Source organism: Cetorhinus maximus, unplaced genomic scaffold (assembly GCF_964194155.1).
Source record: "Cetorhinus maximus unplaced genomic scaffold, sCetMax3.hap1.1 HAP1_SCAFFOLD_510, whole genome shotgun sequence".
In the NCBI taxonomy this organism is placed as follows: domain Eukaryota; kingdom Metazoa; phylum Chordata; class Chondrichthyes; order Lamniformes; family Cetorhinidae; genus Cetorhinus; species Cetorhinus maximus.
This window is the reverse complement of record NW_027596452.1, coordinates 249,523-263,783: the sequence shown is the minus strand read 5'-3', so window position 1 is coordinate 263,783 and position 14,261 is coordinate 249,523. Positions and strand designations below refer to the sequence as shown.

The window sequence follows — 14,261 nt, the reverse complement described above, 5'->3', positions numbered from 1 at the left end:
CTTTCTGGGTGCCTTTGCGGATGAAAAACCTCTTGATGCTTCCCTTGATCACTTCCCACCAGTGTGTCAGGGACTCAAAGAGGGGTTTCACGGTTCTCCAACCTTTGTAATCCCTCTTGAGCTCCTCAATGTTCTCTGGGGTCAGCAGTTGCACATTTAGCTTCCATGCCCCCCTGCCCACCCTCAGGTCTTCCTCCAAGTGGCAGTCCGCCAGTAGGAGGCAGTGGTCAGAGAAGAACACCGGCTTGACCTCGGTGGATCTGACTGTGAATGCACGGGACACAAAGAGGAAGTCTATCCTGGAACGAATGGACCCGTCTGGCCGCGACCAGGTGTATCTACGCTGCGCTCCGTCTGCAGGGTTACTGAAGACGTCGTGCAGCTTGGCATCCTTAACTGTTTCCATCAGGGATCTGGACGTAGCGTCCAATCTGCTGCCGGCCCTGCCGGATCGTCCAGCCGCATCGATGATGCAGTTGAAGTCCCCGCCCAGAATGACCGGCCTGGAGGTCGCCAGCAGCAGTGGGAGCTGCTGAAAAACCTCCAGCCGCTCAGCCCCTTGTGCCGGGCCATACACGTTAATTAACCGGAGTGGAGCGTTCTTGTACGAGGAGTCGCCCGCCCACCACCTCCTTGACCTCGGAGACGGTGAAGTTGCCTCCCCGCAGCAGAATACCCAGGCCGGAGGAACGAGAGTCCTTTCCGCCCGACCAGATCGATGGCCCGTGGGACCACCATCGTGACCATTGCCTGTAGGAGCTGAGGTGCGGTATCGCACACTCCTGCAGAAACAACAGGTCAGCTTTGACCTTGGCTAGGTAGTCCAAGGTTGCAACACATCGCGTAGTAGATTTAATGCTACGCACATTTATGGATACAATCTTTTAACCCATTTTAAAGCATTTATTCTCCTACCAAACCCACTGTCTCTGAGAGTCCCAGACCTTTAGTCTGCTCCTTCATACCCGTAGTGAGCTCAAATTCCTTCACTTTGGATGGGCTGAGGTAGATCTCCTTGGCCGTGTTCTGCTCCAGTGGCATCTGGAGGTTCACGTAGAGAGCGGGTTTTGAGATGACCTTTGCTGAAGAAGCTTCTCCAAAACTCACCCCCTCTGGGGTGTTGCTGTTCCCGGCTTCCTGGAGCTGGGGTGCGATGATTGCCTCACTGCTCCCAGATTCCAGGGGCTGTGGTGCACTGGCCTCCTCAGGTTGCAGGCAAAGTTGGGGTGCGCTGGTCTCCTTGTTGTCTCCAATTTTCTGGAGCTCGGGTGTCTCGTCCTCCAACGCCCTGGAGCTTTGCCGCCTCTTCTGTCGGTGCCGCTCTGGCACTTCATCATCCGAAGAGCTGCTGCCCTTGTCGTCCGTGTCGGATGGGAGACGCCTCTTGCCGCTTCTCTGGGAAACGCCTTTGCTTCTTCTTCGCTCCCTCTTACTTTTCTTGTTCTTGTTCTTCACCGTCTGCCACTCCCCCTGCTGCTTTTCCACTGCTGCCTCCTCCTCCATTGATTCGCTGTCCTGAGGACTGGGAGGTTCAGGGGGTAGTGCTGTTGATTGGCTCTCTGTTGCCTCAATCTCTTTCTCCACCTTGTCTCTCTCTGTGTCCTCCTTTGTCCCGTTGAGCTCCCTGGGGGCCTTGGTGGTTGGAGTGACACGAAACATTTCTTCTGCTTCCCCCTGGTCGGCTTTGGCTGCCTGTGCGTAAGTACGGCAGCGTTTGGGGCAGGTCCTGTAGAGGTGACTTGCCTCGCCACACAGGTTGCAGCACTTGGCCTGTTTGCAGTCTTTTGTCTGGTGCCCTTCCTGTTTGCAGATCTTGCAGAGGGAGGCGCTGCAGTTGGCCGCCACATGACCAGCCTTGCCGCATGAGCGACAATGCTTGGGTTGCCCAGCGTAGACCAGGTAGCCCCGGTTTCCCCCGATAGCGAAACTGGAGGGAGGGTGGAAAATGGCTCCCTTACCATCGGTCTTTAGCGTGACCTTAAACAGGCGTTTGCCTGTCCAGATCCCCAAGTCGTCTCGAATCTCGGTGCCGCTCCCCACCTTATCGAAGTACCTGGTGAGGAAGGTGACCACGTCGGCGACAGGGACGAAGGGGTTGTACACATGCACCATCACCTCACGTTCCCGTTGCAACGGCAGAGAAAAGTGCGGCTCCGCCGTCAGGATCTTCATCTCCGGCAGGTCTCTCTTCTCCTCGAACACCCTCAGGAGCCGGACGCAATCTGCCACCCGCTTGAACGTCACGTCAAAATAACCGCCTTTGCGGGAGTCGTGCAGGGTGAAGATCTCCGTAGCTTGGAAGCCGCACGCCTTCAACAGGATCCTCCTGGTGAAGAAGCCCCGATCCATAGGTGATCCTCCTTCGCTGTGGTTCACCGTGACTCGGACGGTGATAGGTAGCCCACGGTATGGATTTGGATTGCGATTGGTTATCGCCCTTCCATCCCGACCTTGCCTTGGCAGGACCATGGTGTCGCCCCTGCAACACTTGATCTTAGCCAAAAGGCCGAGAAGCGATGAGAAAGAAAGAAAGTTGTGTTTTGAAAGATGTGCATGTTGAAAAGTAAAGAAAGCAGATGTTTGTAAGAAAACTATTTTTAGCATTGAAAATCCCCTGGAAAGGGGTGGTGCACCATTCCCAGAGATACTGCAATTCCGGGTCGATGCGTGGAGTGGACGGAGCAAGCCCCTATTCCATCTCCCTGCTCCAAAAATCAATTTAATATATGGTCCCCAGATAAGGGACGTATCAGATATTAAACTGATAAGAACAGATTTTTTTTTTTTTTTTTGTAAAAATATACTTTATTCATAAAATATCTTCAATCACATTCCAAACCATTTCAAAAACAACATTACAAGGGTACAATCCAGGTTAAACTTTTACAAAATGTATCACCAGGTGCATCAGTACAAACAATATTACAGTCATTTACAGCCTTTCATTTTGATCTGTACAGCCCGAGGGGCTCTAAACAGTTCCCAGTCTCTCGGTGCGCTGTGGTAGAAAGGTCTTAGACAGCGACCCTTCCCCATTGCGCCTTTGCGGCAGCTGCCCCAAGCTTTAGTGCGTCCCTCAGCACCTAGTCCTGGATTTTGGATTGTGCCAGTCCGCAACAATCGGTCGGGGACAACTCTTTGTGCTGGAAGACCAACAAGTTTCGGGCAGACCAAAGCGCCTCTTTCACCGAGTTGATGATCCTCCAGCTGCAGTCGATGTTTGTCTCGGTGTGTGTCCCTGGGAACAGCCCGTAGAGCACAGAGTCCTGTGTCACAGAACTGCTCGGGATGAACCTCGACAGCAACCACTGCATCTCTCTCCAGACTTTCTTTGCGAAGGCACAATCCACAAGGAGGTGGACAACGGTCTCTTCCCCACCACAGCCACCTCGAGGGCAACGTGCAGAGGGGGTGAGCTTCCTGGCGTGTAGGAAGGATCTGACGGGGAGGGCCTTTCTCACCACCAGCCAAGCTACGTCTTGGTGCTTGTTGGAAAGTTCTGGCGATGAGGCATTCTGCCAAATGACTTTGACAGTCTGCTCGGGGAACCATCCCACAGGGTCCACCCTCTCCTTATCCCTCAGGGCCTCTAGGACGTTACGTGCTGACCACTGCCTGATGGACTTGTGGTCAAAGGTGTTTTTCTGCATAAATTTTTCCACCAGGGACAGGTGGTACGGCACGGTCCAACTACTTGGAGCGTTCCGCGGCAGCGTGGCCAGACCCATCCTTCGCAACACCGGGGACAGGTAGAACCTCAGCACGTAGTGACGCTTGGTGTTTGCGTAGTGAGGGTCTACGCACCGCTTGATGCAGCCGCACACAAAGGTGGCCATCAGTATGAGGGCGATGTTGGGCACGTTTTTTCCCCCTTTATCTAGAGGCTTGTACATCGCGTCCCTGCGGACACGATCCATTTTCGACCTCCAGATAAAGGGGAAGATGGCTCGAGTGATCGCCGTCGCGCAGGAGTCTGGAATGGGCCAGACCTGCGCCACGTACAGCAACAGCGAGAGTACCTCACACCTGATGACCAGGTTCTTACCCGCAATGGAGAGGGAGCGTCGCTCCCACATGCCCAGTTTCCTTTTCACCATAGCCACTCGCTCCTTCCAGTTTCTAACGCATGCCCCGGTCCCTCCGAACCATATCCCCAGCACCTTCAGGCCGTCAGCCCTGACAGTGAAGGGGACAAAGGATCGGTCAGCCCAGTTCCCAAAGAACATGGCCTCGCTCTTCCCACGATTTACCTTGGCTCCCGAGGCCAGTTCGAACTGGTCGCAGATGTGCATCAGTCTGCGCACCGACAGCGGATCCGAGCAGAAGACGGCGACGTCGTCCATGTACAGGGAGGCTTTTACCTGAGTGCCTCCACTGCCTGGGATCGTCACTCCTCTTATGCCCGGATCCTTCCTGATGGACTCGGCAAAGGGTTCTATGCAACACACGAAAAGGACAGGTGAGAGAGGACAGCCCTGCCTGACTCCAGATTTGATCGGGAAGCTATCTGTTTCCCACCCATTGATTGAGACGGCGCTACTGATGTTAGTGTAGAGCAGTTGGACCCAATTTCGAATTCCCTCCCCAAAGCCCATTTTGGAGAGCACATCCCCCATGTAGGTGTGCGATATTCTGTCAAAGGCCTTCTCCTGATCCAAGCTGATGAGGCAGGTATCCACACCCCTGTCCTGTACATAGGCAATCGTATCCCTGAGCAGCGCCAGGCTGTCAGAGATCTTCCTGCCTGGCACAGAGCAGGTCTGGTCAGGGTGAATCACCAATTCCAGAGCGGATTTGACCCGATTGGCGATGACCTTGGACAGAATCTTATAGTCCATATTCAACAGTGAAATGGGTCGCCAATTTCTAATTTCCTCCCTTTCCCCCTTGTGCTTGTAGATGAGGGTGATGATGCCTTTCCTCATGGATTCTGACATACTACCGGCCAGGAGCATACTCTCGTACACTCCTAGCAGGTCTGGGCCGATCAAGTCCCACAGAGCCGAATACAACTCCGCCGGCAAGCCGTCGCTTCCGGGGGTTTTATTCTTCTCGAAGGACTCGAGGGCCTTAGTCAGTTCGTCAGGAGTTAGCGGTTTGTCCAGGCTATCCCGCGTACTGTGGTCTAAGACCTCCGTGATAGAGGACAGGAAGGACTGGGAGGCCGTGCTGTCCGTGGGCTTCACGTCATACAATCCGGCATAAAAGGATTTGCTGATCCTCAGAATGTCGGACCGTGATGACTTTACTGAGCCGTCTTCTTCCTTCAGGCTGCTGATCACAGAGCGCTCTCTGTGTACCTTTTGGAAGAAGAAACGTGAGCACGTCTCATCCTGCTCCACGGAGCGGACCCGGGAACGGAAGATGATCTTGGAGGCCTCCGAGGCAAAGTGCGAGGCTTGCTGGCCCTTCACCTCTTGGAGCTCCTCCTTGACATCGACCCCCATCGACTGCAGCCGGAGCAGATTCTGCATCTTTTTCTGGAGTCGGGACATTTCCCTCTGTTCCTTTCTAGCTTTCTGGGTGCCTTTGCGGATGAAAAACCTCTTGATGCTTCCCTTGATCACTTCCCACCAGTCTGTCAGGGACTCAAAGAGGGGTTTCACGGTTCTCCAACCTTTGTAATCCCTCTTGAGCTCCTCAATGTTCTCTGGGGTCAGCAGTTGCACATTTAGCTTCCATGCCCCCCTGCCCACACTCAGGTCCTTCTCCAAGTGGCAGTCCGCCAGTAGGAGGCAGTGGTCAGAGAAGAACACCGGCTTGACCTCGGTGGATCTGACTGTGAATGCACGGGACACAAACAGGAAGTCTATCCTGGAACGAATGGACCCGTCTGGCCGCGACCAGGTGTATCTACGCTGCGCTCCGTCTGCAGGGTTGCTGAAGACGTCGTGCAGCTTGGCATCCTTAACTGTTTCCATCAGGGATCTGGACGTAGCGTCCAATCTGCTTCCGGCCCTGCCGGATCGTCCAGCCGCATCGATGATGCAGTTGAAGTCCCCGCCCAGAATGACCGGCCTGGAGGTCGCCAGCAGCAGTGGGAGCTGCTGAAAAACCTCCAGCCGCTCAGCCCCTTGTGCCGGGCCATACACGTTAATTAACCGGAGTGGAGCGTTCTTGTACATTACGTCTGCTACCAGGAGTCGCCCGCCCACCACCTCCTTGACCTCGGAGACGGTGAAGTTGCCTCCCCGCAGCAGAATACCCAGGCCGGAGGAACGAGAGTCGTTTCCGCCCGACCAGATCGATGGCCCGTGGGACCACCATCGTGACCATTGCCTGTAGGAGCTGAGGTGCGGTATCGCACACTCCTGCAGAAACAACAGGTCAGCTTTGACCTTGGCTAGGTAGTCCAAGGTCGCAACACATCGCGTAGTAGATTTAATGCTACGCACATTTATGGATACAATCTTTAAACCCATTTTAAAGCATTTATTCTCCTACCAAACCCACTGTCTCTGAGAGTCCCAGACCTTTAGTCTGCTCCTTCATACCCGTAGTGAGCTCAAATTCCTTCACTTTGGATGGGCTGAGGTAGATCTCCTTGGCCGTGTTCTGCTCCGGTGGCATCTGGAGGTTCACGTAGAGAGCGGGTTTTGAGATGACCTTTGCTGGAGAAGCTTCTCCAAAACTCACCCCCTCTGGGGTGTTGCTGTTCCCGGCTTCCTGGAGCTGGGGTGCGATGATTGCCTCACTGCTCCCAGATTCCAGGGGCTGTGGTGCACTGGCCTCCTCAGGTTGCAGGCAAAGTTGGGGTGCGCTGGTCTCCTTGTTGTCTCCAATTTTCTGGAGCTCGGGTGTCTCGTCCTCCAACGCCCTGGAGCTTTGCCGCCTCTTCTGTCGGTGCCGCTCTGGCACTTCATCATCCGAAGAGCTGCTGCCCTTGTCATCCGTGTCGGATGGGAGACGCCTCTTGCCGCTTCTCTGGGAAACGCCCTTGCTTCTTCTTCGCTCCCTCTTACTTTTCTTGTTCTTCACCGTCCGCCACTCCCCCTGCTGCTTTTCCACTGCTGCCTCCTCCTCCATTGATTCGCTGTCCTGAGGACTGGGAGGTTCAGGGGGTAGTGCTGTTGATTGGCTCTCTGTTGCCTCCATCTCTTTCTCCACCTTGTCTCTCTCTGTGTCCTCCTTTGTCCCGTTGAGCTCCCTGGGGGCCTTGGTGGTTGGAGTGACACGGAACATTTCTTCTGCTTCCCCCTGGTCGGCTTTGGCTGCCTGTGCGTAAGTACGGCAGCGTTTGGGGCAGGTCCTGTAGAGGTGACTTGCCTCGCCACACAGGTTGCAGCACTTGGCCTGTTTGCAGTCTTTTGTCTGGTGCCCTTCCTGTTTGCAGATCTTGCAGAGGGAGGCGCTGCAGTTGGCCGCCACATGACCAGCCTTGCCGCATGAGCGACAGTGCTTGGGTTGCCCAGCGTAGACCAGGTAGCCCCGGTTTCCCCCGATAGCGAAACTGGAGGGAGGGTGGAAAATGGCTCCCTTACCATCGGTCTTTAGCGTGACCTTAAACAGGCGTTTGCCTGTCCAGATCCCCAAGTCGTCTCGAATCTCGGTGCCGCTCCCCACCTTATCGAAGTACCTGGTGAGGAAGGTGACCACGTCGGCGACAGGGACGAAGGGGTTGTACACATGCACCATCACCTCACGTTCCCGTTGCAACGGCAGAGAAAAGTGCGGCTCCGCCGTCAGGATCTTCATCTCCGGCAGGTCTCTCTTCTCCTCGAACACCCTCAGGAGCCGGACGCAGTCTGCCACCCGCTTGAACGTCACGTCAAAATAACCGCCTTTGCGGGAGTCGTGCAGGGTGAAGATCTCCGTAGCTTGGAAGCCGCACGCCTTCAACAGGATCCTCCTGGTGAACAAGCCTCGATCCATAGGTGATCCTCCTTCGCTGTGGTTCACCGTGACTCGGACGGTGATAGGTAGCCCACGGTATGGATTTGGATTGCGATTGGTTATCGCCCTTCCATCCCGACCTTGCCTTGGCAGGACCATGGTGTCGCCCCTGCAACACTTGATGTTAGCCAAAAGGCCGAGAAGCGATGAGAAAGAAAGAAAGTTGTGTTTTGAAAGATGTGCATGTTGAAAAGTAAAGAAAGCAGATGTTTGTAAGAAAACTATTTTTAGCATTGAAAATCCCCTGGAAAGGGGTGGTGCACCATTCCCAGAGATACTGCAATACCGGGTCGATGCGTGGAGTGGACGGAGCAAGCCCCTATTCCATCTCCCTGCTCCAAAAATCAATTTAATATATGGTCCCCAGATAAGGGACGTATCAGATATTAAACTGATAAGAACAGATTTTTTTTTTTATTTGTAAAAATATACTTTATTCATAAAATATCTTCAATCACATTCAAAACCATTTCAAAACCAACATTACAAGGGTACAATCCAGGTTAAACTTTTACAAAATGTATCACCAGGTGCATCAGTACAAACAATATTACAGTCATTTACAGCCTTTCATTTTGATCTGTACAGCCCGAGGGGCTCTAAACAGTTCCCAGTCTCTCAGTGCGCTGTGGTAGAAAGGTCTTAGACAGCGACCCTTCCCCATTGCGCCTTTGCGGCAGCTGCCCCAAGCTTTAGTGCGTCCCTCAGCACGTAGTCCTGGACTTTGGATTGTGCCAGTCCGCAACAATCGGTCGGGGACAACTCTTTGTGCTGGAAGACCAACAAGTTTCGGGCAGACCAAAGCGCCTCTTTCACCGAGTTGATGATCCTCCAGCTGCAGTCGATGTTTGTCTCGGTGTGTGTCCCTGGGAACAGCCCGTAGAGCACAGAGTCCTGTGTCACAGAACTGCTCGGGATGAACCTCGACAGCAACCACTGCATCTCTCTCCAGACTTTCTTTGCAAAGGCACAATCCACAAGGAGGTGGACAACGGTCTCTTCCCCACCACAGCCACCTCGAGGGCAACGTGCAGAGGGGGTGAGCTTCCTGGCGTGTAGGAAGGATCTGACGGGGAGGGCCTTTCTCACCACCAGCCAAGCTACGTCTTGGTGCTTGTTGGAAAGTTCTGGCGATGAGGCATTCTGCCAAATGACTTTGACAGTCTGCTCGGGGAACCATCCCACAGGGTCCACCCTCTCCTTATCCCTCAGGGCCTCTAGGACGTTACGTGCTGACCACTGCCTGATGGACTTGTGGTCAAAGGTGTTTTTCTGCATAAATTTTTCCACCAGGGACAGGTGGTACGGCACGGTCCAACCACTTGGAGCGTTCCGCGGCAGCGTGGCCAGACCCATCCTTCGCAACACCGGGGACAGGTAGAACCTCAGCACGTAGTGACACTTGGTGTTTGCGTACTGAGGGTCTACGCACCGCTTGATGCAGCCGCACACAAAGGTGGCCATCAGTATGAGGGCGATGTTGGGCACGTTTTTTCCCCCTTTATCTAGAGGCTTGTACATCGCGTCCCTGCGGACACGATCCATTTTCGACCTCCAGATAAAGCGGAAGATGGCTCGAGTGATCGCCATCGCGCAGGAGTCTGGAATGGGCCAGACCTGCGCCACGTACAGCAACAGCGAGAGTACCTCACACCTGATGACCAGGTTCTTACCCGCAATGGAGAGGGAGCGTCGCTCCCACATGCCCAGTTTCCTCTTCACCATAGCCACTCGCTCCTTCCAGTTTCTAACGCATGCCCCGGTCCCTCCGAACCATATCCCCAGCACCTTCAGGCCGTCAGCCCTGACAGTGAAGGGGACAAAGGATCGGTCAGCCCAGTTCCCAAAGAACATGGCCTCGCTCTTCCCACGATTTACCTTGGCTCCCGAGGCCAGTTCGAACTGGTCGCAGATGTGCATCAGTCTGCGCACCGACAGCGGATCCGAGCAGAAGACGGCGACGTCGTCCATGTACAGGGAGGCTTTTACCTGAGTGCCTCCACTGCCTGGGATCGTCACTCCTCTTATGCCCGGATCCTTCCTGATGGACTCGGCAAAGGGTTCTATGCAACACACGAAAAGGACAGGCGAGAGAGGACAGCCCTGCCTGACTCCAGATTTAATCGGAAAGCTATCTGTTTCCCACCCATTGATTGAGACTGCGCTACTGATGTTAGTGTAGAGCAGTTGGATCCAATTTCGAATTCCCTCCCCAAAGCCCATTTTGGAGAGCACATCCCCCATGTAGGTGTGCGATATTCTGTCAAAGGCCTTCTCCTGATCCAAGCTGATGAGGCAGGTATCCACACACCTGTCCTGTACATAGGCAATCGTATCCCTGAGCAGCGCCAGGCTGTCAGAGATCTTCCTGCCTGGCACAGAGCAGGTCTGGTCAGGGTGAATCACCAATTCCAGAGCGGATTTGACCCGATTGGCGATGACCTTGGACAGAATCTTATAGTCCATATTCAACAGTGAAATGGGTCGCCAATTTCTAATTTCCTCCCTTTCCCCCTTGTGCTTGTAGATGAGGGTGATGATGCCTTTCCTCATGGATTCTGACATACTACCGGCCAGGAGCATACTCTCGTACACTTCTAGCAGGTCTGGGCCGATCAAGTCCCACAGAGCCGAATACAACTCCGCCGGCAAGCCGTCGCTTCCGGGGGTTTTACTCTTCTCGAAGGACTCGAGGGCCTTAGTCAGTTCGTCAGGAGTTAGCGGTTTGTCCAGGCTCTCCCGCGTACTGTGGTCTAAGACCTCCGTGATAGAGGACAGGAAGGACTGGGAGGCCGTGCTGTCCGTGGGCTTCACGTCATACAGTCCGGCATAAAAGGATTTGCTGATCCTCAGAATGTCGGACCGTGATGACTTTACTGAGCCGTCTTCTTCCTTCAGGCTGCTGATCACAGAGCGCTCTCTGTGTACCTTTTGGAAGAAGAAACGTGAGCACGTCTCATCCTGCTCCACGGAGCGGACCCTGGAACGGAAGATGATCTTGGAGGCCTCCGAGGCAAAGTGCGAGGCTTGCTGGCCCTTCACCTCTTGGAGCTCCTCCTTGACATCGACCCCCATCGACTGCAGCCGGAGCAGATTCTGCATCTTTTTCTGGAGTCGGGACATTTCCCTCTGTTCCTTTCTAGCTTTCTGGGTGCCTTTGAGGATGAAAAACCTCTTGATGCTTCCCTTGATCACTTCCCACCAGTGTGTCAGGGACTCAAAGAGGGGTTTCACGGTTCTCCAACCTTTGTAATCCCTCTTGAGCTCCTCAATGTTCTCTGGGGTCAGCAGTTGCACATTTAGCTTCCATGCCCCCCTGCCCACCCTCAGGTCCGTCTCCAAGTGGCAGTCCGCCAGTAGGAGGCAGTGGTCAGAGAAGAACACCGGCTTGACCTCGGTGGATCTGACTGTGAATGCACGGGACACAAAGAGGAAGTCTATCCTGGAACGAATGGACCCGTCTGGCCGCGACCAGGTGTATCTACGCTGCGCTCCGTCTGCAGGGTTGCTGAAGACGTCGTGCAGCTTGGCATCCTTAACTGTTTCCATCAGGGATCTGGACGTAGCGTCCAATCTGCTGCCGGCCCTGCCGGATCGTCCAGCCGCATCGATGATGCAGTTGAACTCCCCGCCCAGTATGACCGGCCTGGAGGTCGCCAGCAGCAGTGGGAGCTGCTGAAAAACCTCCAGCCGCTCAGCCCCTTGTGCCGGGCCATACACGTTAATTAACCGGAGTGGAGCGTTCTTGTACATTACGTCTGCTACCAGGAGTCGCCCGCCCACCGCCTCCTTGACCTCGGAGACGGTGAAGTTGCCTCCCCGCAGCAGAATACCCAGGCCGGAGGAACGAGAGTCCTTTCCGCCCGACCAGATCGATGGCCCGTGGGACCACCATCGTGACCATTGCCTGTAGGAGCTGAGGTGCGGTATCGCACACTCCTGCAGAAACAACAGGTCAGCTTTGACCTTGGCTAGGTAGTCCAAGGTCGCAACACATCGCGTAGTAGATTTAATGCTACGCACATTTATGGATACAATCTTTAAACCCATTTTAAAGCATTTATTCTCCTACCAAACCCACTGTCTCTGAGAGTCCCAGACCTTTAGTCTGCTCCTTCATACCCGTAGTGAGCTCAAATTCCTTCACTTTGGATGGGCTGAGGTAGATCTCCTTGGCCGTGTTCTGCTCCGGTGGCATCTGGAGGTTCACGTAGAGAGCGGGTTTTGAGATGACCTTTGCTGGAGAAGCTTCTCCAAAACTCACCCCCTCTGGGGTGTTGCTGTTCCCGGCTTCCTGGAGCTGGGGTGCGATGATTGCCTCACTGCTCCCAGATTCCAGGGGCTGTGGTGCACTGGCCTCCTCAGGTTGCAGGCAAAGTTGGGGTGCGCTGATCTCCTTGTTGTCTCCAATTTTCTGGAGCTCGGGTGTCTCGTCCTCCAACGCCCTGGAGCTTTGCCGCCTCTTCTGTCGGTGCCGCCCTGGCACTTCATCATCCGAAGAGCTGCTGCCCTTGTCGTCCGTGTCGGATGGGAGATGCCTCTTGCCGCTTCTCTGGGAAACGCCTTTGCTTCTTCTTCGCTCCCTCTTACTTTTCTTCTTCTTCACCGTCCGCCACTCCCCCTGCTGCTTTCCCACTGCTGCCTCCACCTCCATTGATTCGCTGTCCTGAGGACTGGGAGGTTCAGGGGGTAGTGCTGTTGATTGGCTCTCTGTTGCCTCAATCTCTTTCTCCACCTTGTCTCTCTCAGTGTCCTCCTTTGTCCCGTTGAGCTCCCTGGGGGCCTTGGTGGTTGGAGTGACACGGAACATTTCTTCTGCTTCCCCCTGGTCGGCTTTGGCTGCCTGTGCGTAAGTACGGCAGCGTTTGGGGCAGGTCCTGTAGAGGTGACTTGCCTCTCCACACAGGTTGCAGCACTTGGCCTGTTTGCAGTCTTTTGTCTGGTGCCCTTCCTGTTTGCAGATCTTGCAGAGGGAGGCGCTGCAGTTGGCCGCCACATGACCAGCCTTGCCGCATGAGCGACAATGCTTGGGTTGCCCAGCGTAGACCAGGTAGCCACGGTTTCCCCCGATAGCGAAACTGGAAGGAGGGTGGAAAATGGCTCCCTTACCATCGGTCTTTAGCGTGACCTTAAACAGGCGTTTGCCTGTCCAGATCCCCAAGTCGTCTCGAATCTCGGTGCCGCTCCCCACCTTATCGAAGTACCTGGTGAGGAAGGTGACCACGTCGGCGACAGGGACGAAGGGGTTGTACACATGCACCATCACCTCACGTTCCCGTTGCAACGGCAGAGAAAAGTGCGGCTCCGCCGTCAGGATCTTCATCTCCGGCAGGTCTCTCTTCTCCTCGAACACCCTCAGGAGCCGGACGCAGTCTGCCACCCGCTTGAACGTCACGTCAAAATAACCGCCTTTGCGGGAGTCGTGCAGGGTGAAGATCTCCGTAGCTTGGAAGCCGCACGCCTTCAACAGGATCCTCCTGGTGAAGAAGCCCCGATCCATAGGTGATCCTCCTTCGCTGTGGTTCACCGTGACTCGGACGGTGATAGGTAACCCACGGTATGGATTTGGATTGCGATTGGTTATCGCCCTTCCATCCCGACCTTGCCTTGGCAGGACCATGGTGTCGCCCCTGCAACACTTGATGTTAGCCAAAAGGCCGAGAAGCGATGAGAAAGAAAGAAAGTTGTGTTTTGAAAGATGTGCATGTTGAAAAGTAAAGAAAGCAGATGTTTGTAAGAAAACTATTTTTAGCATTGAAAATCCCCTGGAAAGGGGTGGTGCACCATTCCCAGAGATACTGCAATACCGGGTCGATGCGTGGAGTGGACGGAGCAAGCCCCTATTCCATCTCCCTGCTCCAAAAATCAATTTAATATATGGTCCCCAGATAAGGGACGTATCAGATATTAAACTGATAAGAACAGATTTTTTTTTTTTTGTTTTGTAAAAATATACTTTATTCATAAAATATCTTCAATCACATTCAAAACCATTTCAAAAACAACATTACAAGGGTACAATCCAGGTTAAACTTTTACAAAATGTATCACCAGGTGCATCAGTACAAACAATATTACAATCATTTACAGCCTTTCATTTTGATCTGTACAGCCCGAGGGGCTCTAAACAGTTCCCAGTCTCTCGGTGCGCTGTGGTAGAAAGGTCTTAGACAGCGACCCTTCCCCATTGCGCCTTTGCGGCAGCTGCCCCAAGCTTTAGTGCGTCCCTCAGCACGTAGTCCTGGACTTTGGATTGTGCCAGTCCGCAACAATCGGTCGGGGACAACTCTTTGTGCTGGAAGACCAACAAGTTTCGGGCAGACCAAAGCGCCTCTTTCACCGAGTTGATGATCCTCCAGCTGCAGTCG

The 14,261-nt window shown here is 54.1% G+C and overlaps 3 pseudogenes; all 3 read right to left on the bottom strand.

Annotated features, from left to right (window-relative positions):
- Positions 1-2,622: 2,622 nt before the first annotated feature.
- LOC144673906 (U2 spliceosomal RNA) lies at positions 2,623-2,802 on the bottom strand (annotated as a pseudogene).
- A 5,343-nt stretch (positions 2,803-8,145) lies between these two features.
- LOC144673900 (U2 spliceosomal RNA) lies at positions 8,146-8,323 on the bottom strand (annotated as a pseudogene).
- A 5,343-nt stretch (positions 8,324-13,666) lies between these two features.
- Positions 13,667-13,847, bottom strand: LOC144673915 (U2 spliceosomal RNA; annotated as a pseudogene).
- Between the last annotated feature and the right edge of the window lie 414 nt (positions 13,848-14,261).